Genomic DNA, 27153 nt, shown 5'->3' with positions numbered 1-27153 from the left:
CTCAGCATCTTTGCAGTGACATTGAGCTACCTAAGGACCTGTCTTTGTTCACCCAGCTTTTGATTCCCTGCCAGAAGGACATTCCACCACATCAATCCCACAGATAGCCTATCTGTGTAGATGGATTTTTAATCCATTGACTAAAAAAACCACTAAAACTACCTAATAGTTATCTGTTGATAACCATTATATAATTCCATATTTCTTAACTCTTAGCAACATAGTTGACATTCTTTAAAAGGTACTAAAATTATAAAAAATATTTTTAATATTTCCCCTGTATAGTTTTAATATATTTAATTTCCCAATAATTAATTTTATAAATTAATAAAAATCATATGTATGTTAACAACTTTCAAGATCTAAACACATTAATTAAACAATATAGTCACATTTAATAAATTGTTTATTATAAATGTTCAGATACAGGGAACCCTCAGAGTAACTGCTGAAACAAGTAACTGTTGAAACAAGTTTACAGTTTATCAAATAAGATTATACTTTATCAGTACACCATAACTGTCGAGCATTATGAAACATCCACCCCTAACTATGTCTATTTGATGGATGTTGCTTATATCTTAAGTGTGATTCTATTTTACAAGACAGAAAAAACCCATGCACCAACAGGCAAAATCTATATACAGGACTCTGACTCCTCTTAGTTGAAAAAACTTTGGGGAATAAAGAGTAGTAGAAAATGCATTCTGAGTCTATGCCGTAACTGTGAAAAACAGGGAGACTATTTTGAATGCAAACATATTTTCTTTCAGCTGTGGTAAAGAATGTCACAGTTGGACTGAAGTCTTGTTAGCTATTGTGTCAAACTGAAATACTGTTTCTATCAGACCATGTCTTATTTTTAAAAATATGCATTTTAACTGTAAATGTTGGCAGACCCATATCTCAAATTGGGCAATAAACTAGTTTTTACAACTGATGAATTCTAAGATTCTTTAGCAGCAGAATTTATTTTCTCTAATTTCTAGATCAAATAAAAATGTTTTTGTGAATTCTTTCAATGGTTTTAGGTTGTTTGTTTAATTAATATTCCTATTTTTCAGTTAACCAGAAGAAAGACACTTGAACACATATCTGGCTCAAAATGATGGTGGACAACCTAATAAGTGAGAAGTAAAGTATGTGAGAAAAGGTGGGGAGTAAAAATTATTTATTCTGCCACCAGTTTCATATGTGATGATTAGAAATTTATTAGAGTAAACTTTGACTTAAAGAGCAAAAATTGGAGCCATGAACTGACTTCTACTTTAAATTTTGGAAGGAGGTCGTTAGAGGAGAAAATCTAGATTTGTTTACTAAGTACCATAGCTGTTCTATAAGTCATGAGTATGTTTTCTCTCAATAAAATTAAGTTAAATATCATGTGATTAATCTACATGATATCATCACACACATACATTTATATTGAGTACAGCGAGTGATGCTTGGTGATAAGCTGAATGCAAGTACATATCTCAATGAATTATCTATATCCTTCTTGCTAAAACCTTTCTTTGTTATATTAATTTTGTATGAAATTTATCATTAATTTATTTTAAGTTTTGTCCTAGCTCTGCATTTCTTTTTTCAAATTGTGACTAAGAACATCCCGATTTGAGTCTTTATAAAGAATATCCCGTTATGCACAAAGAACTGAAAATGTTCAAAATACTTTTGAACTTAAAATGATTTTTTTAAGTGTCATATTCACTGTTGCGTGGGCTAGTAGACAGGAATTCCTGGAGGACACAGTTATAGTTTCCTTCTACTGTACCTAAGTCTCAGCAGAAAACTACTTGGGAATTATTTTCCTGAGCCTTTTTTCTGAGCTGAAAAAGGTTTTACAGTGTGTTTAACTAGAACACAATCAGTTTATCCTGAATGGAATAACTATAGTGTTTTCTTTTCATGGCTTCTTTAAAATTCCTTTGCTGACCGCAGCAAAATTCCTTTGTTGACCACAAAGTTGAGAATGCAAAACCCTCCCCTTCTAGTGCTGAGCTTCTGATGATGGTACATTGTATATTGTTCACCATCCAGTTCTTAATGCTGTTCTTTCTTTCTTTCTTCCTCCCTTCCTTCCTTCCTACCTTCCTTCCTCCTTTTCTCCCTCCCTCCCTCCCTCCCTCCCTTCCTTCCTTTCTTTTTCCCCTCCTTGCTTCCTCTTCTTTCTCTTCTTCCTCCTCCTCCTCTCTCTCTCTCTCTCTCTCTCTCTCTCTCTCTCTCTCTCTCTCTCTCTTCCCCCCCCCCCCCACACACACCATCACGCTTCTTCTTGTCTGAAAATTGTGAATTATGAAGAATATAGATTTGGGTGCTGAAAGAACTAATTTCAATGAAGGTTCAGAAATTTATTGTAATTGCTCTTAAAATTATATTCTTATGTTTTGAGCTGTTGACTCTGTCTTCTTTACCCATACGAAATATGTTGATTTTTTTTCTTTTGTTTTTGAGGAACATAAACTTTGAGTTTTTATCATGAAAACTCTCCTTTATTTTCTCAATTAAAGATGTTCTATAGATTACTTTAAAATGAAAATGTTACCTGGAGGTATGGGCTGAGGGTTCTGAGTTTTCATCTGATAATAAACGGCATTATATATGACCTTAAAGAAGGACTTGACTTTATACTTGCCTATCTGTAGAAGTAGGGGTGATACAAATGCTTAATGATGATTAAAAAGCTTTGATGCTATGAAAGTAGGTAACTACATGCTTTAAAATTAAATACTTAAAATGGATATAATTTCATTACTTTTCATTATTTCTTTGTGAAGCAAATGTGTTTTAGGAATTATGAAACTTTCTTGCACACAGATATGATAAAGTGTAGAGTTGTTAATGAACTTCGGTAGGAAATTAATAAGGAGTCCAAACTTAAACCCAGGTTTACTGACTTTTAATTCCTTTGGTTTCAGATATTCCTTATTATATATTTCACAAAGGGGAATAATGAGAGGTATTATTATTTGCAAAAGTGGGGTGTGTTGATTTTGACTGTTAGGTCAAAATCCTTATCAAATCTGCCCACGTTCTGGTTCAGAAATGCTTATGTAACTTAAGAAAAATGCAAATCTTTTGATTCTTAGTTTTCCCATCTGTAGGCCTTTCATAGTTTATTAATAACACAGGACTATTAGGTTGTAATAATATCTGCATCATAAGGCATATTATGAGTATTAGATTAAGTAATAGATATAAAATGCTTCTGAAACACTAATGGATTATATAAATATAAGGCGTTATTTTTGAAGGTAGTGTGTGGCCAGAGTATAGAGGACAGTAAATATTAGGCTTACAAGTGTTGAATTACTTTGTTATGCTATGGAGAACGCTTACCCTTTTCAGAAAAGACAGTAAAAATCCAAGAGAGCTTGAAGATCTTGTAGAAGCCTGTGTGATGGCCCAAGAGATAAAAGAGATTGAGGGGTGTGGTGTGGGAATAGATATTAATAGAAGACTAGTACAATAGTTCAAGTGAAAGTTAAAGAAGAGTCTGAATAGGATAATGACTCTAATACTAAAAACAGACAGAAGCAGATGCAAAAACATTTGTAGAAACAGAATCCATGAAATCAGTTAAAGAATGAGGATGGTAGGTAAAGTAGAGTGTGGAATATAGGTTTGAGGATTCAATTTCAGGTATATGAGAAAAAATTAGGAAACTTAGGAGATGACATTGGGTGTTTTTAACAGATGGAAAACTAACTTTAGCATATGCTGACTCTGAGGAATTGTCAGGGCATCCCCAAGGGTGATGATAAGCAGACATTAAGAAGCATTGAATTAAATCAGGAATTGGTCAGAGGAGAAAATGGTCAAAGTCATTTTCAAAGAAGCAATAATAGGAGTCCTGAGAATGGGGGACTTTGATGAGAAAGATGCTATTGAGACAGAGGGATATATACTCTCATATTAATTGACTGTAAGAACGGAGACTCCAGAAGGGGGCTAGAGGGCAGGGTCAGGGAAATAAAAGAACCAAAAAATATGTCACATTATGGATGCCAAGAAATGGGAGAACTTGATATTTTCATGAAAATGGACTGTTCAATATTTTAAAGTATTCTATTAGAGGCCAAGAAGGACAGGACTGTGGATAATCATTAGAAATGCCAATTTTGAGGAGATGATTGGTGAAGCCTATGAGTGTAGAAATCATATTTTTTTTCTTCACTGACTCACCATCACCTGGTAGAGGCCTCTTGCATGAGAAATTTAGTAAATATTTCTGTGAATAAGTGAATCATGAAAACCAGATTTTGCAAGTTCAATTAAGTAGATTGGTAATAGAGAATTAAAATTAGAGACTGTAGACTGCATTTCTAAGTCATTTGCAGTGGTACAAAAGATTATTTCATGGGTATGTTACTACTAATAGCTAAGATTTATTTATAGCTTACTATTATCTCAGTCAATCATCTCAGAAACCCTATGAGAGAGGTACTATTATCATCTCCATTTTAAAGATGAGAAAACGTTGGCACTGAAAGATTAATGTTAGCTGAAAGTCACATAGCTGGTCATGGAAGGACCTAGGATATATCTGATTGTATCACTTCTCTACTTAAAATTCTGCAACAGCTTCCATATTGAATCTTTAGTGTCTACAACCGTGTCTGGCACACTGAAGTATTTATGACCTTCCTACTGATAGAGCGAGAGAAAGACATAAAATTATTTGCCCAAGATCACATATAGTCAATTAGTGGTAGAGTTAAGAGTTTAAACTCCGGCACTCCGATTCCAGAGCCCCTGTTCCTAATCACTATACAAGACTGCCTTAAATTACTTTATGTTTGACATGGCTCCTATGAGATTGAGCCTAGGTAGGGCATTAACAAAACCAGAAAAAGAGCTGGTAAATTGGGAGCAAAGAATCAAAGCATTTCATGATGAATAGTAAGTTTGGTAGGAGTGACAGAGTGGGAGAAATGGTAGATAACCAAGTTCTTGGAGGAACAGAGGTTCTCAGTGATGCTGAGCTCTGAGGTATGTGGTGCTAGTGGATGAATGAAGATGAGTGGAACTGGAGGTCACTGATGTTGAATATTCTAAGACTGATAAGATGAGGGAGTTCAAAGGATGAATGAGAAGAGTTTCAGGAAACAAACCTGGGCAAAGGAGACATCTCTTTTCCAGGCACAGTGTCTCAGAATTATTGATGATACACACGTTACATATCAATGGTACCCACAGGATGAGGTATGACACCCTTGGAATTCAACTATGGAAGATGTTAAATCCCATGTTTGCTTCATTCAATTCTAGAGCTTTGAGGCAAAAGACATAGAATTTACTTTAAAAAAAATCTTCTATAGAACTTAATCCAAAGTTTGTATGTGGTAAACATTCAATATATATAGTAAACATTCAGCATGATGGAGATTGTGCCTGGAGAAAAGGCTCCTCTCTCTTCTGAGGAAAATATTATGTCAGGTACGCCTCCAGTCATTAATACTTTCTGAAGAGATGCTGATGAATAATTTTCTGAAGGGAAATCACTTAGGGACATGTATTCAGTTCAGATGTAATGGATTCAGTTCGGAATTCTGACTGCCAAGTTTGAAGATCTCATGGGTGGGATAAGACCCCCTTATATTTTGGTGTTCTGTTCAAATGGGACTTTCCTAGAACTTATTGTCATGCTGAAGCGCTACTTTAAGACCCGGCTTAGAAAAACCAGAAGTTGTTCCCATTGTTTTGAAGTTTCTTTCCTACTTCTGTGGTGAGGCTACTTAACCTATTGGTATGGCTGCTGGATTATGGAAACGTAGCAAGGATTAGTAGTAGCTATAGCTGAGAAGACATAGCCTCACTCTAAGGGGAGAACTGCATTTGGGGTTCATTATTCTTGCAGGCTGGATTTCCCCCCTTTTACCCACACTGACACACGCACACGTGCACACACATACCCTCTCCTCCATGAATCTTCTTCTTAAAAACTGACATTTTTCTAAGGCAGGCTGCACATCAGAATACATGTAGGACCCAGCGAGATATAAAACATAATTCCCCTTTACCAGGAGACATTTCTTTAGATTCTGATTTATTACCAGTTCAGTAAGTTAGGGAAAGAGGCAATAAAAGGCAAAAAGGAGCCACATTTTCACATAACAGATAGTCAACTTCCATAGACTTTCGTGTCCTTCAGAGGTGTGTTTTTTTCTCCCTCTTTGAAACTTTTGCAGACACAGTTTTTAACTATGCTGTATTAGCCTCAGTGATAACCCAGCCAGGGTTAGTCTACCACCGCCTCTTGGGTTGCAAGAGAACAGAAGTTAGAGTAGGACTAATAGCAGGCAGCGAGTTCAGTGCTTTTGCTGCTTTGAAGTCTACCTGTCAATTTTTCTTAAAATACACACTGCCTTTGGTTCTTTCGCTGCCTGATTAATGTGACTCTCTTCCTCCAAGGCTAACACATGCTGCACTCGCCTTGTTTCTAGCAGCCAAGCCCCTCTAGCATTGCCCAAATTATACCTGGTTCTTTCCGACAAATTGTTGTGATGATTAAGAAAGTTTGATGATATATCATTTTTTGGATTCCAGACCTCCTGTCAGATAATAGAGTCAGCAGTGTGGGGTGCTGCAGTTATTCCATATCAGTGCTCCGAGTTCAAATAAAGTGTCAGGATGACTAAGTACAAGGGATTTGTGGAATGCTTTAATGTTGCCTCATTTCAAATCACTTCATAAGCAGCCTGGTAATGAGCTCAATAAATTCTGTTGGAGGAGGAAAAAAAAAAGAAAAAAAAGAGCCCTGTATTCACTACAGAAAAAGTAGGTTGCTATTTTATAATTAGGCCTCTGGGCTGGAGGGAAGGAGTTTTATTTCCTGTTTGAAATCCACTTTGTTAACTCTGTGATGTGGAGATGGCTAAATGAGTATGAAATATTATAATTAAGGACATCACAAGCTGTTTATCTTATCAGCAGTGTTTTCCCTTAAACGCTGCCTCGTTGACCACTTGTGTATTATAGCTGCTTTCTTTCTGGGCTTTGCCAGTTGTAACCAACAGAGGTTCTGGCTCTAAGAGGGAAAAGAGGAGATGTGAACAGCAACCAGAAACCAGAAGTCACAGGAGAGATCTAAATTGCTTTTATTTTGCCTGGATCAGGTATTCTTTTCATTAACTGCACTAGGCTGTTTGTTTATGGAAATAAACGAGATTATAAAAACTTGACTAAACCTGGTGAGAGCACGCTGTCCAGGGCTGGGCAGTGAGGTGCTGTCTCCCACAGCCTGCCAAGCACCATGTTTTCATTTGGAGACAAACAAAGAAAACCAATCCCGCTTTGGAAAATGAGAACTGGTTTATTATTGATTGGGTGGAAAGCAAGTGGCCAGATCTGTAATCTCCACTGTGATAATTTTTTGACCTGCCAACTTTCTTGTTTTCATTCACTGCTAGAAAGTGAGCCCTGCTCCTTTGTTATAGACCGAAATGACAATTCTCACCAGGTTTTGCTGCAAAGGTCTGGATAGCAGTTATTTGCCTGGCAAGCCATTTGACTGAGCTCAAAGAACAAATCATAGAGTCACTGCACCTTGCTTGGTGTTGATTTCTAAATGACCCTAGTTCTCAAGTGACAGTCAAAGACTAATGTGTTCATAAGGTTGGAATCAGTCTACCTGGACACTGAATGTCAGTTGGCCCTCAGCAAGATGATGGAGGTTGAGAAGTTTTTCTTCTGAATTCTATCCACAAAGCTCCCATGATCCTAGAATCTGAAAGTTTCTTCCATATTCATGCTGTTGCTATAATTTCTCCATCAAAATTCTTTTAAGAAAATATATCACAGACAAGTCCACAGAATAATGGTAAAGTTAGTCACGCTGGAAGGATTGAGGTGGTCTGCCATGGTTTGCTAGAATGCTTGGGGCCATTGCTTCTGGTTATGCTCTTTGTGCACTGCCCACAATACCAAACCGAATGGTGAACAGAGAATGGAATCCAATCCACTCATTCACCCAGTCCTACCCCTTGGACACCTTTGGATTTGCCAGTAGGCATGGGTTGCTTTTTCTAATTAATTGCCTATAGAGGACATCTGTGGTTAATTTGCGGAAAAGCACCACATGAGTTAGAATTGGGCCCCATATTATTTCTACCTCCAAAGAAAAACAAAGGAATCTGTTATTAATAGCCTTTCTGTTATCATAGAGGTTATTCGAATAATACGGCTCCTGAAATAAGCTCATGTAGACAGAGCTGACTTTGTTCGCACATATAATTATTAAACAAACATTCACGTTATTTGTACAAATTGCCAACATGTACGCTATGGAACTATAGCCATGTTCTAGAGCAGGTGTTGGCAAACTTTTTCTATAAAGATTCAGACATTAAATATCAGAAGCAGCCTGAGACAATACATAAATGAATGATCATGGCATTGTTCCAATAAAACTTTATTATTGGATGCTGAGTTTTAAACAAATCTCAGCATCCAATAATAAAGTTTTATTGGAACAATGTAATTGTCACATGTCACCATTTAAAAATGTAAAAAACATTTTTAGATCAAGGGCCACACACATATAGTCAGGCTGCGAGGGCCAGCTTTGGCCCATGGCCAGTAGTTTGCCCCTTGGCCAGTAATTTGCACATCCCAAGATCCTTATTCTCTAGTAGCTTTCGAGGAAGGTCTCTTTCTTTTCCGGGGCTGATGTGGGGGTAGGCTTCCACTGAATGAGTGAGCATTGTAACCCTACTGGCACACTTTAAGATACTGTTAGATTATCAAAGAAGAGAATGATACAGAGATGAGATTTCAAAAAATCTAATTTTTGTTCAATTTTATGTTTTGAGATTTTTTAGGTAGTAAAGCATGTTAAATATTACCACTGAACTGTAAGAGCGGATTACCACGAATTGACACGTACCCATTTGGAAATCATGCTAATTGCAGTACAACTGCTGAGTCTTACCTGATGTCAGCAGGATTCTTTCACTCATGTATTCACTAATTGACTCAACAAATACATATTGAGCTCCTACTTTGTAGAAGGTCCATGAGATACTTCAAAGGAGGGAAATGATTTCATAGGATATATGTATGAAATTCTAAGAATTCCTTAAAGTGGAGCATTGCAGAGGTGGGGTGGAATAGCTACAGAAGCGTTAGGAAACGGCCACAAACAGATGACTTGGCTTCTGGGTTTTCCCTGTGAGTGACTGTGGCACACACCTTAGGAGGAGAAGAGGGAGCTCCAAGTAACAACTTAAACAGCAACTCAAAGCCACCTACCAAAGCATAGCTTTCAAGTGTGCACATGCGGCTTTTAGCCACGGAAACAGATCTTAGCAGTTCAATCTTTCAGTATGAAGGAGTTATACCTTCTATACACATTTGTTGATGAAAATAGACTCAAATCTTTTGCTCTTTCATCCTGAGATTTTTATATTTTTAACAAGTACCTCTTTCCATCTGTAGTTGATTCTTTTTTGTTTTTTTCCAGTTATGCTGGATGCATTCCTTCATTGTTTCCAGGACAGCTACTCTGCAGTAACACCCTGTCACCCGCCCATGCCATCATTACCACCACTTCACACGCGGGTAGAATTCCCTGAAAGGGAAATTTATAATTGAACCTTGATTTCTCAATTGAAACATTAATTGAACTGAAAAAAGATAAAAGTTAATGTGACTTATTGTAGTCAGCCAGAATTCTGGCAGTCCTAACAGAAACGCAATGCGTTAGGAAGAAAAACATTATTCTGGCTCCAAAGTGACAAAACATCTGGTTGAAGCATGAAACATGAAACATGAAAAATGCAGTTAACTGTCCAGATATTTTGTCTTCTACATGACAAGCATGTTATAGTTACTGATTTAGCTGCCTTAAAACCTATATGAAAATCTATCTAGAATGAGGTAGTGTCATAAATGCATTAACTCTAACGTTTGTGGAGGTCTTCACATTTCTAAGTACTTTTTCATATACTTTATTTTACTAAAATTTTATAACTATCTAGTATAGTAGTATTAACAACAATTCCACATTACAGTTGTGGTGACCGAGGGTAAAGGTGTGCAGAAATTTACCCCAATTCAATCAGTCCATGGAAGTCAGACCTTCCAGTTGTACTGTATTATCTTTGCATTTGACAAAATTGCAGCAAGGCTGCCTTTAGCTCCCTATGTGAGTGTAGTTAAGGAAACTAACCACAGTCTCTGATAAATTGCTATTATTTGCAGAGCCTTTTGTTGAGAACCCTGCCTTGGTACCCCACAGGCTCTCTGCTATGCTGGTCCCCCAAACGTGAAATCCTCGGCCAAGATTTCTAGTTGTTGCCTGATGCTTCTCTCTCCCAAGGACTTAAATGACATGGCATGTTGTGTAATGTTTCTAAATACCAAAACACTCAGCAGAGCTAAATGTCTTGCATAGTGTTGGGCAGACCTATCCTTTGCATTGGATGTAATAATTTATTATTATGGGAAGATGTATAATTATCATTCTTCATGAAACAGAGATGCAAACTGCATGTTTGCTGTGATTCAGCCAAATGACTTAACATGGTGCAGTTAAAAAATGACATGGATCAAATATTTGGTTAGTGGTCTGTGACGGAAACCAAAGTCTATCTGATTGCAGCCTCCCAATATTTACCAATAACTCGCCTCCCAATATTTACCAATAATATTTACCAATAACTTCTTAATTTGGTGCTCAAAGACTGCTTGCAATTAAATATCAGTGATTGCTTTTTAAAAATAAAATACTTACTTTTATATTTTTGTTGCTGATGGTTTCTATTTTCAAATATCTGGAATCCCTGGCTTGGTTGACTCATCGTATTCTAGATTTAATCTCTTTTAGGTCTTCTGAATACAACTGGGCACATTTTTGGTGCATAATAGGTATTTGTCAAATGACATTGAATAAAATTAGAAACTGTATCTGCTACCAGCTTAAACTCGTGTACTTTCAAGTAACAGATCATTGTAGCTCAGCAATGTTTTAACTACTAAATAGAAGCATCCAGCTTGGACACAGTGGCTGTCTTTTTATTATTTCTTGTTTTGATACTTTTCTTATTCTGTTGGCTATCTTATTAGTACCTCCTATTGGGGAATATTTTTCTTTAGCATAGTATCTTTATCTTAATAACCATCGAGGTGGCTTACTCGGGGTTTCCTAATGCTCAGCATGCCCAGGAATTGCAATGTGGTAAATATCATGTGGGTAAAGTGACTGCATTAAAAAAAAAAAAAAAAAAAAAAATCCATCACTGACTGAATTTTTTACCTATTATTTAGGCACATTGATAATATACAGATACAATCACCCTTAGAAATATGATTTCTGATAGACAGAAAAATCTTTTCTTACATGTAATAATTTAGAATAAAAAATAAGGCTCTTTAAAGAAATCCATATCTAAAGTTGGAAGACAGAGTTTTGTAATTTCAAACCTATTAGTCCATTTTTAGCAGTACCTTGTTTGATTAAGCTCATTAGCCTGGGTATACGAGAGAAAATCATTGTAACTGAATTAATATTGTATAAAACAATTATTGTTTTTATCAGCTTCTCTTTCAATGTGTTCTCCTAAGTGACTATTTTGCTAGAAACAAATCCAAACACAGTTTTCATCTTGTGCAGTGTACAGCATGACAAGGTATATATTTTTGTTGTACTTCAAGTGATTTTTTATTCTTTAATTCCAATGTAGTTTTTACTTATACAACCATTATTTAAACAGTGTATAGTTATATTTATTTTTTCACCCTTCTCTCATTCCTCCAAATCTTTGAAGCAGCTTATGATAATACATACAATGGTAGGTGATACATACTTCATCACTGGGCCAGGTCACCAAGAAGCTGCCAAGTTAATTCAATGCTGATAAATTTTGGAAAGATAGTAAATACCTTTTACATTTAGGAATTTCTGCCATTCATAATTCTGAGATTTCAGGTCACTGTGCCTGTTTTTTCCCCCACTTAGATAAGAAATCATAGTGGCAGGTAAAAATTTGCAAATGGCTAATTATAGTCAATTCCTGATTATACTTGGGGGAGTCATTGCTTTCAAGTTCTATTGACATTCAAACAGAATGGGCTATAAAGTCATTTGTGGTTATTACTCAGTAGCTTTTGTCTAATTTCCTTTTCCCATACAGCCTATCACCCAGCAGGAGATATTTTATACCAAAACACTTAATTACTACCCCCAAATCAGTGAAATTTAAAAACTAAACAAAAACAACAGAAAAAGCAAATATGGTATATTTAGAGTCTTTCATGATTTGTGTTTTCCTGTTTGACCTGAGGTTACTTGCAGAATAAAAAGGATACTGAAGCTGATTTGCAGGCACAGTGAGTCTAAAATATTACTTCCTGTCCTATTCTTGGGGCTTCACCATACTGGAGGTGGGGGGATTCATGAGACAATGATTTGGGGAAAAGAGGTACTGTGCCTACACATGTGCTACAAAACCTTGATGTGTGTGAGAGTGCTTCTGTGTATGTGTGTGTGTGTAAGGATGTACATCAGAAGACAGCAAACATATCTTGTGTCTGTATATGTGTGTGCATTATATGTCAGTTTGTATGCATACGTAAAAATAAATACAAATAAATAAAATACGTCAATTAAATGCAATTCATGGCCTCTGTGTACAAGTGATGAAGACCTGTATCCCATATTCTCACATGCTTGTGTCTTTATCTAGAGCAGATAAAACCCAATGGATAAATAAATGTAAATCTTTATTCTCTAGTAACAGCATATTTTTCTTCAAAGGAATTTTTTTTTTTTCCTTTGTAGCTGTGAAGGTTTTCTGGCTAAAGGTCGAGGAAAACTTCACGACTAAAAGGTAAGCTTCTTATTTTTAAATGAAGATTTGCACCCCTAGCCCCACCCATGACAAAAACAAACTGTTTCGTGTTTCTCTTCTGTGCAATATTGCACATAGTGAATTTCCTATGAAAGAGGAAATTTCCCCCTTTCCTCATCAAGGCTTTTACTTACAGAATACATTGTTGGTTTGGATGCTGTTATTGTTGCCGACCTCTTCCCCTTGTTTTTAGAAGCACCATGTGACACCCCCCAACCCCCCACCCCAGAAAGCAGTGTTTTAAGTGTGTTTCTTCTTCACCTGCAAGAGGATCTAATGTATTTCATCATTAGACTCCTGTGGAAATATACAATAAAAGTAGGGGATTTGGTTAGCACCGGAGGCAAAGTACTACTAACTCATCCCAAAAGATTGCTTTTTGATTAAGGGGCTCTTGCTGTAAGGTGCTGAGCCTTTCTTGCAGCTGATATGAACTGCTATTCTTGGCTCTGTATCCTAAGTTGAACATCTGATTTTTTCTTTTTTAAAGAAACAGCAATTATATTAAGGAGTCCTCATGTAAGGTATAATTCCTTGAAAATTTCAAATAGAATTCAATAAGCAGACTCAACATCATGTCATAGAGTTAGGCAGAAATTCATAAGGCAGGCAGAGTTGTGGGGAAAGGTGGGGGTGATTCTGCCCAAAATGATGGGGCCATTTCGAAGTCAATTCAGACTAGAAATCTTCCCTACTTTAAGAAATTGAAAGGTAGTCAAATGAATAGCTGAGCTTAAAAAACAGATAACTTTTTCCTTTTCTCTCAGATAGCCTAAAAAGTTAAAATAGCTTACCCTTAGCTTTTTTTTTTTTTTTTTTTGAGGGAGAAGAAAGTGAAAGGGAGAAGGGGTAAGCCTAGGGCAACTATGTAATTTATTGTCCAAACTGGGACACTTTTGGAGTTAAAGGTACTCTATTAATAATTATACCAGAGAAAAGGCATAAATCGGGACTATCTTGCAGGCAGAGATGTTTGGTGACCCCTGGGAAGTACAATTAATAGGGCTTTATGTCCCTGGTCTTGTGGCCTTGCTGTGACCATGAGCTCACAGTAGAAACATCATTTCTATTGATGGCTTTTTTTTTTCAAGATTTCTGATCATAAATTGTCTGTGGTCTAGGCAATCTCAATTACACTTTGTTGTAGGATAGGTTTTCTGTTCTCGGTGTTCTGTTATTAGATTAACAAGCATTTTTTTTTGGTTCCTTTTGTATATGGTCTTTTCATATTTGGTAGAATTGGAATGTGAAAAAAAGAAAACAACATATTTAATAGGACAGCTAAGAAAAGAACATCAAAGCCCACTGTTTGAATTATCTTTAATTGTTAGCTATCTTTTTTCTTCAGAGCCGTCTATCTTTGAATCCTGCCTCTTTGCTTTTTATAATTATATTGTTTTTTTCATTTTCACTGGGAAAAGAAGAAGGAAATTTGTGATGACTGTTTTATAAAAATCCTAGTGATTTTTTTCTCATAGTAGGGATTTTTCCAGAACGCCATGTATGGTCAGGAAATATTCTTAGCCAAACATGATAGCTTTGCTGCTTCTCAAAGTTTGAAACTGAAGAGATCAATTTTAAGCAAGAGTGATTATATACTAACATTAAGAAAATGTACTTTTTGATTCCATTAATCAGCTCGAAGAGCTTTTAGGTGGCAGTTTTTTGTTACATTTGTTAAAAATAAGATTTCCATGTAAATGACAAGGAAGTTCACTTGAGAAAAGGGAACTAGGAATCAAGATAAGTTTTAATTTAAAATACTGTATAGTCAGAATTCTTGCAGGCATTTTAGACATTATTTTTGTCAGAGAAAATAATCAAGAAAATAATCAATAATCAATATTTCAAGCAAAACAATCAAGAAACCAAAACAGTTATGTCTACCAATTATTAAGAGCTCATAAAATGTCAGACCTTGTGCTAAGGGTTTTACACATATATATTACCTCATTTAATATTTAATCCATACACAAAACCTATCATAGGTATGAGATTAAAAAAAAAAATCTCAACTTCCAGAAGGTGAATTACTGGACCAAGTTCACAGAGCTAAGAAGTAAAGAAAGCAAAATTCAGACTGAGGTTGTATTAAACTGGCACAACAATCTACTATTTATAAGTGAGAGGATTTACATAAAATTTTTAAAAGGCCAAAGTATGCTTTTTATGATTCATTTGCTATTCATGTTAATGAATACTGAATATGTATTTTAAACACTAGTATTTTAGTCATTTAAAAGATGATTAAGAAAGTGAAAGGTAAGAGAGGTTAGTGTGTCACTAAAAATTTCATTTATCTCCTTCTTTAGTTGCACAAACTTCTCCCCCACCTTCTTTACAGAGGATGTCTTTTCCTATTAGAAAAAGAAAGAATGATATCCTAAGACTACATTTAGCCTCTCAGTTCATTCTCTACTCTGTAATGACTATTCCCTATTCATCATTTCAGCCATCTATCTTTTTCCATGAAGATCCTGAGAACTCCTCCTCCTTCAAAGCCCCATTGGCTTGGTAACTCCCACCAATAAGTGAGTTTTGAATTACGTTGACTAAACTGATTCCCATCTTTCCAGACCCTAGTTTAGCAACTGACTTCACCATTTCCTGTATCTTATGTCTATTCTTCCCAGAAGAAAACTGGAAATCAGAAAAGAAAGAAAGGAAGGAAGGAAGGAAGGAAGGAAGGAAGGAAGGAAGGAAGGAAGGAAGGAAGGAAGGAAGAAAGAAGGAAAGAAAGAAAGAAAATGTTTAATAAATTCCTAAATCTCGTTATAGAAAATAATCACAATGTATTGATGACATTTGGGGCCGTGGCTTACACAAATGGCGACTCAGTGAGTGTATGGATTGCAAAAAGGTACCCCCTCTGGGCAGGCTAATTACAAAATGGAGCTTCCTCTAGCAGGATGGAGGCCAGGTGTGTTTTGACCCCTCCTCCCACCCCATAGAAGGGCTAATACTGAGTTTTGTGCCTTGGTGAGCGCTCTCAGGGCTATGGTGTCTGTGAGTACATTTTTAGATTTAAATATTAAATAATGAGGGTATAGAAGAAAACATTTTCATAGGTGACTAAAGAATGTTAATTTGTAAAGCCACCTTTTGCATTATTTATGTTTTGGAGAAAGATAATGAATAGAATTAATTATTGCATTATTAATAAGCATTTAGCAGTATAATTTCGCATCAGTCAGATCTGTGTTCAAATCCTGCCTCTAGCACTATTAGCTGTGTGACTTGAATATGTTATTTAACTTCTCTGGTTTCATTTTTACTCATCTGGAGATGGGATAATAAAGTTCTACCCCCAGGGTTGTAGGTGAGGATTAAATACATGAAGTTTCTTTCTGGCCAGGAGAATGCATTGTTTTTGCTTATTAGTATAAAATGTGAATATGCCCAGCTTCTGATTTTTAAGAATGTGCTTATGTCTTTCATATATCAATAAGCTCTATTAAACATATCAATAAGTATTACTAAGGAATACTTAGTATAAGTATTAATAAGATGCCAAAAAAAATATTGCTAAATTACAGTTTTAGAGTGGTAGTCTATGTCACTTCATGATTTGTATTTCTTTTTGTCTTACATAAACCGAGGATTGTGAGTACTATTACTTCTTCATGATGAATGTGGTTCATTGCTCTTCATCATGTTTGGCATAGAGATATTTAGGTGGAAACTGTATTTCATATTATTCAGTTACATCTAACATGTCAGTTACACTTACTCAGTAAAAGGAACCCTCTTAATAAATAACTTTAAAGAACATTGTGTTTTAAAATGTAGTTATTAGAACATTTTCTGGGAAAACCTTTTGTTTGTATGTTTGTTTTTTTGTTGTTGTTCAAGTTAAATTCTCTCCATTTGTGATGAGCACTTTATTTGGTTTCTGTCACTTTTTTTTTTTTTTTTTAAATATAGAAAGCCTTACTTGTGGAGCTAATGACACAACCAAATTGCATTCATAGTTAAGTGTTAGGAAATACTTCTAAAAGACTGCCTTTATGAAACTGCTAATAAGTTGATGTCTGTTTTCCATTAATAACCTGAAAAACAAGCGGAGTCTGTGGCATTTCAAACAAAACTGTGTTAATTACAGTATTTCTTGTATTTTATGCAGAAGAGAATTCCTTTCAGTTATCACATGTATGTGATTAAAATATGTGTAGATCCATTTTGAAGTGTACACAATATTGTTAGAATTATTTGCTGGGCATTCTTTTGAAACTAAGAAATGGATTAATATAATTATTTAAAGAAGATTATGAAAAATGTATTATATCAATAGAGAAATTCTTAGCCCTGCCCTGACTTAAATGAGCAATATGACTTTTTATTAAAATAATGGGAATATGTTTATGGTATTGTCCTATAAGCTTATTAACATTACTACTTGCTTATTATACAATGATAAAAGTATTAGTTTATAAATGCTATTGTTTTACATTTGACTTTAGGGAAAATGTAGGTTGGATTTTTAATATCAATGACATTTCACACGTGCATTTTCCTACATTCATGGCTCCAAAATAAGTGGTGTGTAAATGCAAGAATAAAAGAGAGACCATGTCAGATTTGCAGGAGATAGACTTAGACTTGCCTGGATGACGGGTGGGAATGCAGCCATGGCTCTCTATAGCCTGACTTGCCACTCAGGGAAGCTCTATCATGGGAGTATAGTACTTTTTCAAGCTGTCTGATGAGGACTTTTAGCTCACAATGTCTATGTACTGCAGTGCCTTCTTCTCGTCACGCTTGCTAAAAGCACACATTCTTTTGTCAGGCTACAGAATGTTTTAATTCCCAATGCAAATCTGGGTGACATGTTTGTTATGCTAGCAGATATACCTGACAGACCTTGTGCTGAGTTTTCCAGGAAAAAACACACGGCACCACGTTTGTGGGATATCAGTTCTTTTCTGTGAGCATAGCATGCCTTTTAGTAATTGTGGAAACCATTTCAAACTGGAGTTGATTTCATATAAAAATAACTTGCAAGTTGTATTTGTGTCGTTCCTAGGGTAAGATCATTTTAACAGATCGAGTTGTTAGTTATAAGAATGGTTTTATGGTTTGCATGAAGCAGTAATAATAGTAAAGGCAAATAAAAATAAAGCTTTCATCACACCTTTGTTAGCTGTTAGAAATACATTCATTGAGTTTTTGGGTTACTGACACTTATGTATACAGGATGTGTAAAGAATTACGGTGTATGCATTCAAAAAACCTCTAAAACAGAACAATTACATACACATGTTTCTCAAACCATAAGTCATAGGTGTTCATTAAAGTACACTGAAGTGTATTTAATAGTCAATGAAAAATATAGATATCAAGAAAGCTTTCCTTGAGATTTAAACTCCATCCTTTATTTATAACGAGATGCATTGCCTGTAGCCACCAAAACACAGGTTCAAATTCTGGTCACTTGGATTTGAAGAAACCTACCTGAAATGAATTGTTGGTTACAATATTTAATAATGTTATGGGTTTGACTGTGAACACAGTGTCTCCAGGTAATAAAGTTCCTTGAACCCAAAAGCAGATTTTAGATCATATTACACAGTATCCCAAGATTATCCATTTCTGTTTTTAGAATTAAATGAAGGAAAAATGCAAGTTAAGCCTGCTTATGAAACTTTTTATTAATTTTGCTTAGTACCACCACAAAGATTTTAAAAGCACTTTTCTCAACTACAAAGTATTAGTATTTGTGTGGTTTCAGCAGTATGCTTACTTCCTTTCTTTTTCGCCCCTTACATCTTTAGCTTGCTTTTGTTTCTTTCTTATATAAGTACCTGTATTTTGAATTTATATTCCTCAGTTTAGTATTTATCTGACAGTTTCATACATGTAAATGTGTGAGAAGCTAGTACTACCAAAGTAGGTGATAACAGGTTAGAATTGAAGATAGTCTCTTAATCTTTTCATCAAAAATGCAAGTAGGTTATTTAGAGCATTTTAATATATTTGAATTTCCATACTCAAGAGCAAAATTATGATACAGTATTTAAATTTCTATTTGCAGCCCTGATTATGGTATGTAAAAAGAAGCGTATCTTGTTTTAATTTGCAGTCCACCAGAATCTATTTTCCTCTTATTGTAGGTACAAGAAAGACTGAGCATCTTGCCTTACTGCTAGAGAGAATATTCTTAGATTCCACAAACTCACTGAAAGAGAATGGTGAATTGACTATGGTTGTTCTGCTGTATTTTTACTATTTCACTGCCTTATAAGATATTAAAATATATTGTATTGTTCTACTGCATTATTTGCTGTTGTGAAGATTTGGTGAGTCACTGAAGAAATGCCTTTTGAGTTTTTACTTTTTCTTTCTTATTATAAAGTAACCACTATAGGGCTTAGGTATATATAGGTTAATGTGTTCCTGTCTTGGTACCCCCAAAACAAATGTGAGATCTTGGAAGGGTCCTATTCACATCCTGGCTAACAGTAATTGCATGGGGTGAGCACCTGCTGAAGAGGTATAGGCTTCACGGTGGAGCAAGAATGGGGGGAGAGAGGCTTTAAACAGAAACTTTAACTGTAAAAGAAACAAGTTTTCTTCAGGGAAACTACTCAGAGTCCAATACAAGCATATTTTTCTAATTAAATAAATTAGTTTATGCCTTTGGCCCTTAAAGGAAAGTCCTTCGATTCACAGGCCCCTGAGGTATAACTACTTATATTTCCCAGGTTAATGCTCTGAAAATTAAATCTGGCTCTGTTTCTTACCATTTTGTCCCCGCCCCTTTATTTCCATTTCCATTTCTGTTTTCACCTCCAGTTCATTTCCTTTTCTCTGTTTATGATCTGCTCCCCTTTCTCTTTCCCTTCCTCAGTTCTCCCACGTATTGAAATGGGACTGGCACTGACATTCCCTCTCTGTCCTGTCTCGCGTCAGAATGAAGCACTACATAGCCTGTGTTCCGTAGGACTCCTTTTAGCCCATTTCATATGTACAACCTTTAACTGCCTGCCTTGGATAACCGTACTCATTCCTCTGACTGCACCGAGGGCATCTTGAAGGCAAAGGAACAATTTGTTTCCTTCTATCCCCCGACGTCACACATAGGCTTTTGCCCAGAGCAGGTACTCCAAAGAGGTTGCACTTAATGTCTGTGGTTAATCCTTATCAGCAAATAAGCCCTTAAGATCTTTGAAGAATCATCTTCCTATTTCTTTTTAAATTAACAGTCTCCCTCTTTTTCTTTTTGTCTTTTTACATCCACCTCTTTATTTCCTGTTCACTCACTGAGATAACCCTAAGTGCCACTACAGAAAAGAGTAGAGATGCCTGTGTATTTGGAGTGTGTCTGCTGTGTGTGTGCTGCAGACACACGGGGATTCACTGGTCCCCAGAAGAGAGCTGAAGAGAGACCAGGACTAAGAAAGAAATTGTATTGTACTGAGAAGTAATCACTGGGAAATCATTTTAAGACTTTGACAATAATTTCCCAGCAGTTGGTTGTCTAGAAAAGGGAAGGAAAAAAGAGAGAAAGAAATAGTATTTTGTACTTAATACCAAATAATTCCATACGACAATGCAAATCAAGTTTGAATGTCAAAAGCATAGAAATTAAAGCCCACTCATCCATTAGGTTGTCTGTCTTGATCAAGAAGGCATGGAGAGTCATTCCCTCAGAAAAACAGAGTGAACGAAGTGTAGAAAAGGAATTTGAAAGTGAGAGGCTTAAAATAAGAACATTTTGCTGTTTGTTCCAAATGAAAGCCACTGCGAGTCAGTAACACAGTGCTAATGTATCACTAAAATGGGTTAAAGTAAACAAAATGTTAGATCAGTTCCTGCCATTTAATACTGGGGAATTCATTTGATAAAAAGATTAAAAGAAGGAGGCATTAGGATCCTAAATAGCATGGCTTTATGAAATGGATCACTTAGAAGTGTGGTTTGTGGCTTCATTTTGTATGACACATTGGCATACGTACATAAAACAAATTGCTCTGAGTATTGTACCATGCAATTCCAAGGTCTCCTGCTTTGGGTTTGTGTTTTTCATGAGTGATTTCTATGTTTGTGCCTTTACTGATGGGAATTCATTTATAACCTGTTGCAGTGGACTTTTTGACTGTCCTTTTTGATGAACTGCTTTTCAGTTTGTAACATTTTTTGTTGTTGTTGAGGTTTCTGTGTCATGAAAGTCTTATTCAAATGATACACATTATATTGTAACAAGAAATTGAATCAAGGAAGAAAGTTGGAGTCAAGGTTAGATAAAGAAAAACAAAACATTTCTATTTCTTCCTCCCACATTTCTTAAGCCAGTTGATAATGGGTACTGGTTTATTTTGTAGTGTTGCAAAATCTGGGTCCAAAGGAAAATTTACTGAGAAAAGTAAATGGGAGTTTTCAATTTTTAAAATATTAATGCGGTTTACTAAGAGATATACATTGACTAGAGGTTGCGTGATTGGCAAGACATCAAGGCCAAGGTCAGAGAACCACTTTCAACATTATCTATAGGCCATGTTACAAAAAAACAACAAAAAAAGTAACAACAAAAATGCGTGCGTGTGTGTGTGTGTGTGTGTGCGCGCTTATTGAGGTAACATTGATTAATAACATATAAACTTCAGGTGAATGACATTATAGTTCGGTATCTGTATTTTCTAGAGTCCTTACCACCAAAAGTCTTTTTTCTTTGCATTAGCACATATTTCACTTCCTTTACCCATTTTGCCCTACCCCCACCCACCTGCCCTTCTGGTAACCACTGCTCTGTCTTCTGTTACCTCTGAGTTTATTTTTGTTAGTTTGTTTGTTACTTTTTGTTTTATATTCCATATATGAGTGATATCATACAGTTTTAGTCCTTTTCCATCTGATTTATTTCACTTAACATAACACCCTCATGATCCATCCATGTTGTCACAAATGTCAGTATTTCATCTTCTTATGGCTGAGTAGTATTTTGTTGTATATATGTACCACATTTTCTTTAGCCATTCATCTATTGATGGACCTTTAGGTTGTTTCGATATCTTGGCCAGTGCAAATAATCCTGCAATGAACCTAGAAATACATTTAGCTTTTTGAATTAGTGTTTTCATATTTTTCAGATAAATATCCAGAAGTGGAATTGCTGGATCATATGGTAGTTCTTTTTTTTTTTTTAAGATTTTTATTAAAAATATAACTAACATACAATATTATATTAGTTTCAGAGGTACACCATAGTTATTCAACATTTGTATGTCTAAAGAAGTGATCACCATAAGTCCAACAACCATCTGACATCACACTATGGTATCACAATATTATTGACTATATTCTTTCTGCTATATATTACATCCCCATGACTTATTTGTTTCATACCTGGAAATTTGGACCCATTATTCCGCTTCACCTTTACCGGCCTTTTTACATTTTTTGTACCAGCCTGGAGCTAATTAGCAAAAGTCTCAGAGCACACCAAGACCAGTTGCCACCTGCCTGGGGCCCATGGACTCTGATAGTTTTCCAATAAAGAGTGCAATGTGGGCAGAGCTGGCTGCTTGTGGAGAAGCTCGGCTGGGAGCCAGCCCCACCCACATTTGGGTGGAGCTGGCTCCCAGTGGAGCTCACCAGACCAATCAGATTCAGATTTGGCCGAGTGGGTAGGGCTCAACACAGAAAAGATGGTGCCCAACTGACTGCCGGCTGCATGGGAGAAGGTCCCCTCACAGGAAAATGGTGGCTCTCCTCTAGCCCTCACCACGAAGCCACACACCTCAATCTGAACCCCGTGCGCCTCCGATCCCCCCCAGTCACCGTCCCTTTGCTGGAGTCCAGGGTGAGTGCATGCGAGCGAGTGAATCTTTGCGCGGGCAGTTTAAGAGGATGTCTGGGTTCTTTGGCTTTCCATCCTACCTGGATGGCCAGAATCCCCACTGTTTTTCACAGCCAGATGTTATGAGGGTTCCTCTTCCCAGCACCCCAGGCTGGGGAGCCGGTGTGTGGCTGCATCCCTCGCTTCTTTGAGGGGAAGCTCTGTGGCTGAGATATCCTTCCTGATTCTCAGCCACCACACGGAGGTTTGGGACCCATTCATGTCTTTGCCTTTTCTACCAGTACCAACAGGGCTTCTTCTTTATATTTTCAGTTATAGTAATTCTGTTCTGCTAGACTTCAGATGGTTCTCCAGGTTGATTGTTCTATAATTTAGTTGTAATTTTAATGTGTTCACGGAAGGATGCAAGCACAGTGTTTTCCTACTCTGCCATCTTGGATCTCCCAGTAGTTCTTAAGTTTTAAAGATACCTCCATACTATTTTTCATAGTGGCTGCAACAATTTGCAATCCCACCAACAGTGCACAAGTGTTCCCTTTTCTTCAGATCCTCTCCAACACTGATTTCTTATCTTTTTGATAATAGCCATTCTAACAGGTGTGAGGTGATAGCTCATTGTGGTTTTGATTTGTAGTTGCCTAATAGTTAGTCATTTTGAACTTCTTTTTCATATACCTGTTGGTCATCTGTAGCAGTAAGGTGGCCAAAATGAGTCATATCCCAGTGTCTCAATCGTACCACCACATGAGAGCTACTTGAGAGAAAGAAAAAAAATGTGGTCTTTCCCTTTTTCCAATTGGGCATCAGAGGGAGCCCATCCCAGCTTTTGCAAATGACCCCACCATTGTTTTCTTCTTCCACAGCTGATTTTGTTTATACCTTTGCTTCAGCTTATCTCTGACTGAAATAGGTACCCATGCTCCTACCTCTTAGTAAATTCAAGAGACTCAGCTAAAGTCAAAGCTTTAACATTATGGTATACACTTCATTTATTTTTAATAGATCAATAAGGCACTATAACATCTTAATAAAGATCTATAGCTATGTATTTTACATAAGCTCCATAAACAACCCATTTACCACGAGAGCTGCACTAGATACTTACGCACATCAACTGGGGGGCGGGGGCAATTCACATCTTCTCTGAAGCCTTCCCTGGAAACTGCCAAGGAAGATATTCATGAGCTATTCCTCCCCCCACCCCCACTTTCCACCCCCATACTGAAAGCCTATTGTGATATATTTGTTTTCTGTAGCACACAATTCATTATAAATGACCATGTATTCTTCATCTAGAGGTTTGACTTGTAGCACTAAGGTAAATCTCCCAGCACTCAGTTGATTGATTCCAGAAGAAAGGTGCATATTTATGTAAAAATGGAGGCAACATTTATTAAGTGTGCAGAGATTTATTGAGCACCTACTACATACCACACCGTAAGTTAAGTGCTGGGCATACAAATGTGGATAAAAACTTTACAAGTTAGTAGAGAGAACAGATTTATAAACAAATTTCCTTTACTCAATATACTATAGCCAAAAATACACCCCATACTGGGGTTACCCAGAAATATATGTGATGATTTCTACCCTGGATTCAGGAAATGGTATCAGGAAGTCTCCCTGGAGATTTTTATCTCTTGGTTTGGCTCAGAGAATGACAAGGATGTTTGTTGTTGTTGTTGTTTTTGCTGACTTTATTTAAGTGGATAAGTAAAGGAAAAGACAGCCAAAGCATAGCCACAGAAGTGTGAAACAGCACATTGTGTTTAGAAGCTAAATAGACTTCTGAACTCCTGGAATATAATTATAGAGAATGGCATTAATGGGAGGGAAAAAAAAGAAAACTAGTAGATGAAGCTGAACAAATAAGCCAGAGATGTGATCATGAAAAACCTTGCATGTCACGCCTGGGAACAGCAGATTACAATCAGCCGAGTCACAATGAGAGTAGCAAGGGATCACATCTGACAGGAATGAAGAATGCACAGATAGAAGACCCTTAGAAGTCTAAAGCCTGGGGCCACTGGTGTCCAGGCAGATGGCTTTCCAGGACTCGATAACTCCCACACCACAGTACAGTGATTGAAATGCAGAGTTGTGATCCCAAATCATCACGGAAGGGAAAAAGTATGTGCAATAATCTACATTTATGAAATCAGAGAAGTGTGTAATAGAGTTTAGAATGCCATCAAACACCAAATATTAGAAATAATATTTTCGGGTGCTTAAAGATGTGTTCGTTTATAAATGTATGCATCCTCTTACTCTCTGAAAAGGCCAGCTCTGTTAAGCATTACTGTAGTCTATGCTATTTCTTTATATCCACATTAGGCTAGTTTTACCTTTGAGAATTTAAGTTCCTTGTTGACAGATTGCTTACCTCATTCTTCCCTACAGCTCGGAAGCCAACACTGTAGGTCTTCAATAAATCTTTTATGATTGTTTCTAGACCATGGTTCTGCACTTCTGTCCTGCCTTCTGTTCTTTGCGGACTCATTTATGGGACATTTCAACCTAGTCATTGAAACTTTCTGCCTTTTTTCCTACAAGGAAAAAAATCCATTAACTCTATCTTAGTTTGCAGAATAATTAGTGCCCACAAAGCTGACTAGCTGAAGATGACGTGATGAAAGGGAAAGAGTAGGATTGTCAATTTAAGACCCACAGAACCTTGGGTTTGGATGCCACCCACCATTCATTTGTAGGGTGGCCTCAGCCAAGATGCAATAGTCATAAGCCTCAGTTTCCCTTTTGGTGAGCAGACAATAGATGCAAACATTCTGCAGAACACTTATAAATAGCAGAAATTATTTCTGTAAAACACATACTGTTTAGCATAAAGTAGGAATTCAATAAAGAGTAGCTATTCGTATTTTAAAGTCACACTTAAAAACATTATTTTTAATAACACATCTAAAAGGTACATGAAATAATTTTCAGAAAGGTAAATAATATTAAAAGTAGTTCACTAAACATGAACCCAGACTAACCTATATTATTTCCTTTTCACCACTGACATTTGATACCAATGGCACTTTACTTTGCTGGAGGTCAACAGTCCTCTACAATATTCTGAATTAAGATAATATAGACTACATTTTAACTTTGCTTTTAGGAATTTTTAGATGTTTGACTATGACAATCCTGATGTAAAGTGAATAAAGAAAGAGACAGAACTAACAGACTAGCAATTTAAAATATAACAACGGAACCCAATGGAGAAGTAGATTTCTTAGAACACAGAAGAGCTCACAGAGGCTGAAAGGTCTGGAAGGGAAGGAAAGATATTGACTGTAGAAGCAGTTCTCAGAATATACATTCTGTAATAGCTAACTTATGCTAAACACATTTCTTACTTTTATTTTTGTGCTCTTCTTATTACAATTTCAAAATTTCCTGATCACAATCTCTCTCTTGAGTTTCAACCTCCCACTTTTCTATAGAAACACAGGGTACTGTTTGTGAGCAACATTTGTCACTTTCTTTTCTGATCTCTTCACTGTAAATGCATTTTTATGTCTGCATTTTCAGAAGTGGGTGTTTTTTTGTTTGTTTGTTTTTGACATTGATGATTAAGAAATGGCAATATGACACCTGGGCTTCTTTCTCATGGTCAAAAAGAGTAAAGTACATATTAGAGTGACTGCCTATTTTAAATCCTTTTTTTCTTTGTCTGTCGAGCTGTCCGTAATCATCAGAGTGGAAAATAACTTTGAAAGCTCAAGCTCGGGTCAAAATAAAAAATAAACAAACAAACAAAGCAAAAAACAGCTTTAGTGCCTCAACATGGCAAAAGGACTGGCAGTCAGAAGAGCAGCTTTTTTGAAACGTAAGTTTGACCCAATGTCTGCAAAGTTCTACAAAATGCACAACCGCATAATATAAATATCATATTGGTCTGCTTGACCTGCAGCTTTTCCTGTAAATGTTGTCTCATGGTCAGCTAGGGAGAGAGGATGTGGTTGGTCATGAGGAGACAGAAGGAGAGGAAGGGAGGGGAGAGGAGAAGAGATATTTACTCCAAACCAAAAAAAATTGAAGGCAGACTTGCTTCTGGCCTCGGTTGGACGCAATTTCATAAGTGACCCTCGTCTGTTTGCCTCAGCAAATTCACCCCATATATTTTGTGCATGAAAAATGGTGCTTCACATTTGCCCTGGTTTGCTTCTCTTCAGTTTCCCTTCCATGGTGTTCATTCTGTCGTCTGTCCAGACACTGTGAAAATACATCGACATTCTTTTCAGGCATTGAAGACTTATTTTCTTATGTGCTGAACCTAATCTTTTCCAGCTCCTTTTCTATTAGGGTTGTACAGAGGTTTTAGTTATTTTTCTTTCTATTTCTTTTCTCCTGCTCATGCATTTGTAGACACACTGTCTCGTTGGTCTCTGAGATGTGATATATTATGCATGTCCTTTCTAGTGGACTGGAGTAGGAAGAGCAACAAAGAGATGGTGAGTTCTGAGAGGTGATATGAATTCCTTCTCCAAGGAACGCCCACTG

General features: G+C 36.4%; 1 long non-coding RNA gene across 2 annotated transcripts in view; it reads left to right on the top strand.

The window, feature by feature from the left end:
• Positions 1-1061: 1061 nt before the first annotated feature.
• LOC109453500 (uncharacterized) overlaps positions 1062-27153 on the top strand; it is a 263884-nt gene continuing 237792 nt past the window's right edge. Inside the window, exons 1-4 of one of the 2 annotated variants that reach the window (XR_016019742.1) lie at positions 1062-1153; positions 12782-12830; positions 15304-15382; positions 15485-16739. This is a non-coding gene — a long non-coding RNA (uncharacterized LOC109453500). Of the gene's footprint in view, positions 1154-12781; positions 12831-15303; positions 15383-15484; positions 16740-27153 lie in introns of those variants that run through there. The other variant, XR_012496936.2, reaches the window with a different exon arrangement.

Source organism: Rhinolophus sinicus, chromosome 2, assembly GCF_057876585.1.
Source record: "Rhinolophus sinicus isolate RSI-liver-muscle chromosome 2, RSI-T2T, whole genome shotgun sequence".
Taxonomy (NCBI): domain Eukaryota; kingdom Metazoa; phylum Chordata; class Mammalia; order Chiroptera; family Rhinolophidae; genus Rhinolophus; species Rhinolophus sinicus.
The sequence above is the reverse complement of the archived record's forward strand: the minus strand, read 5'-3'. Positions and strand labels throughout refer to the sequence as shown.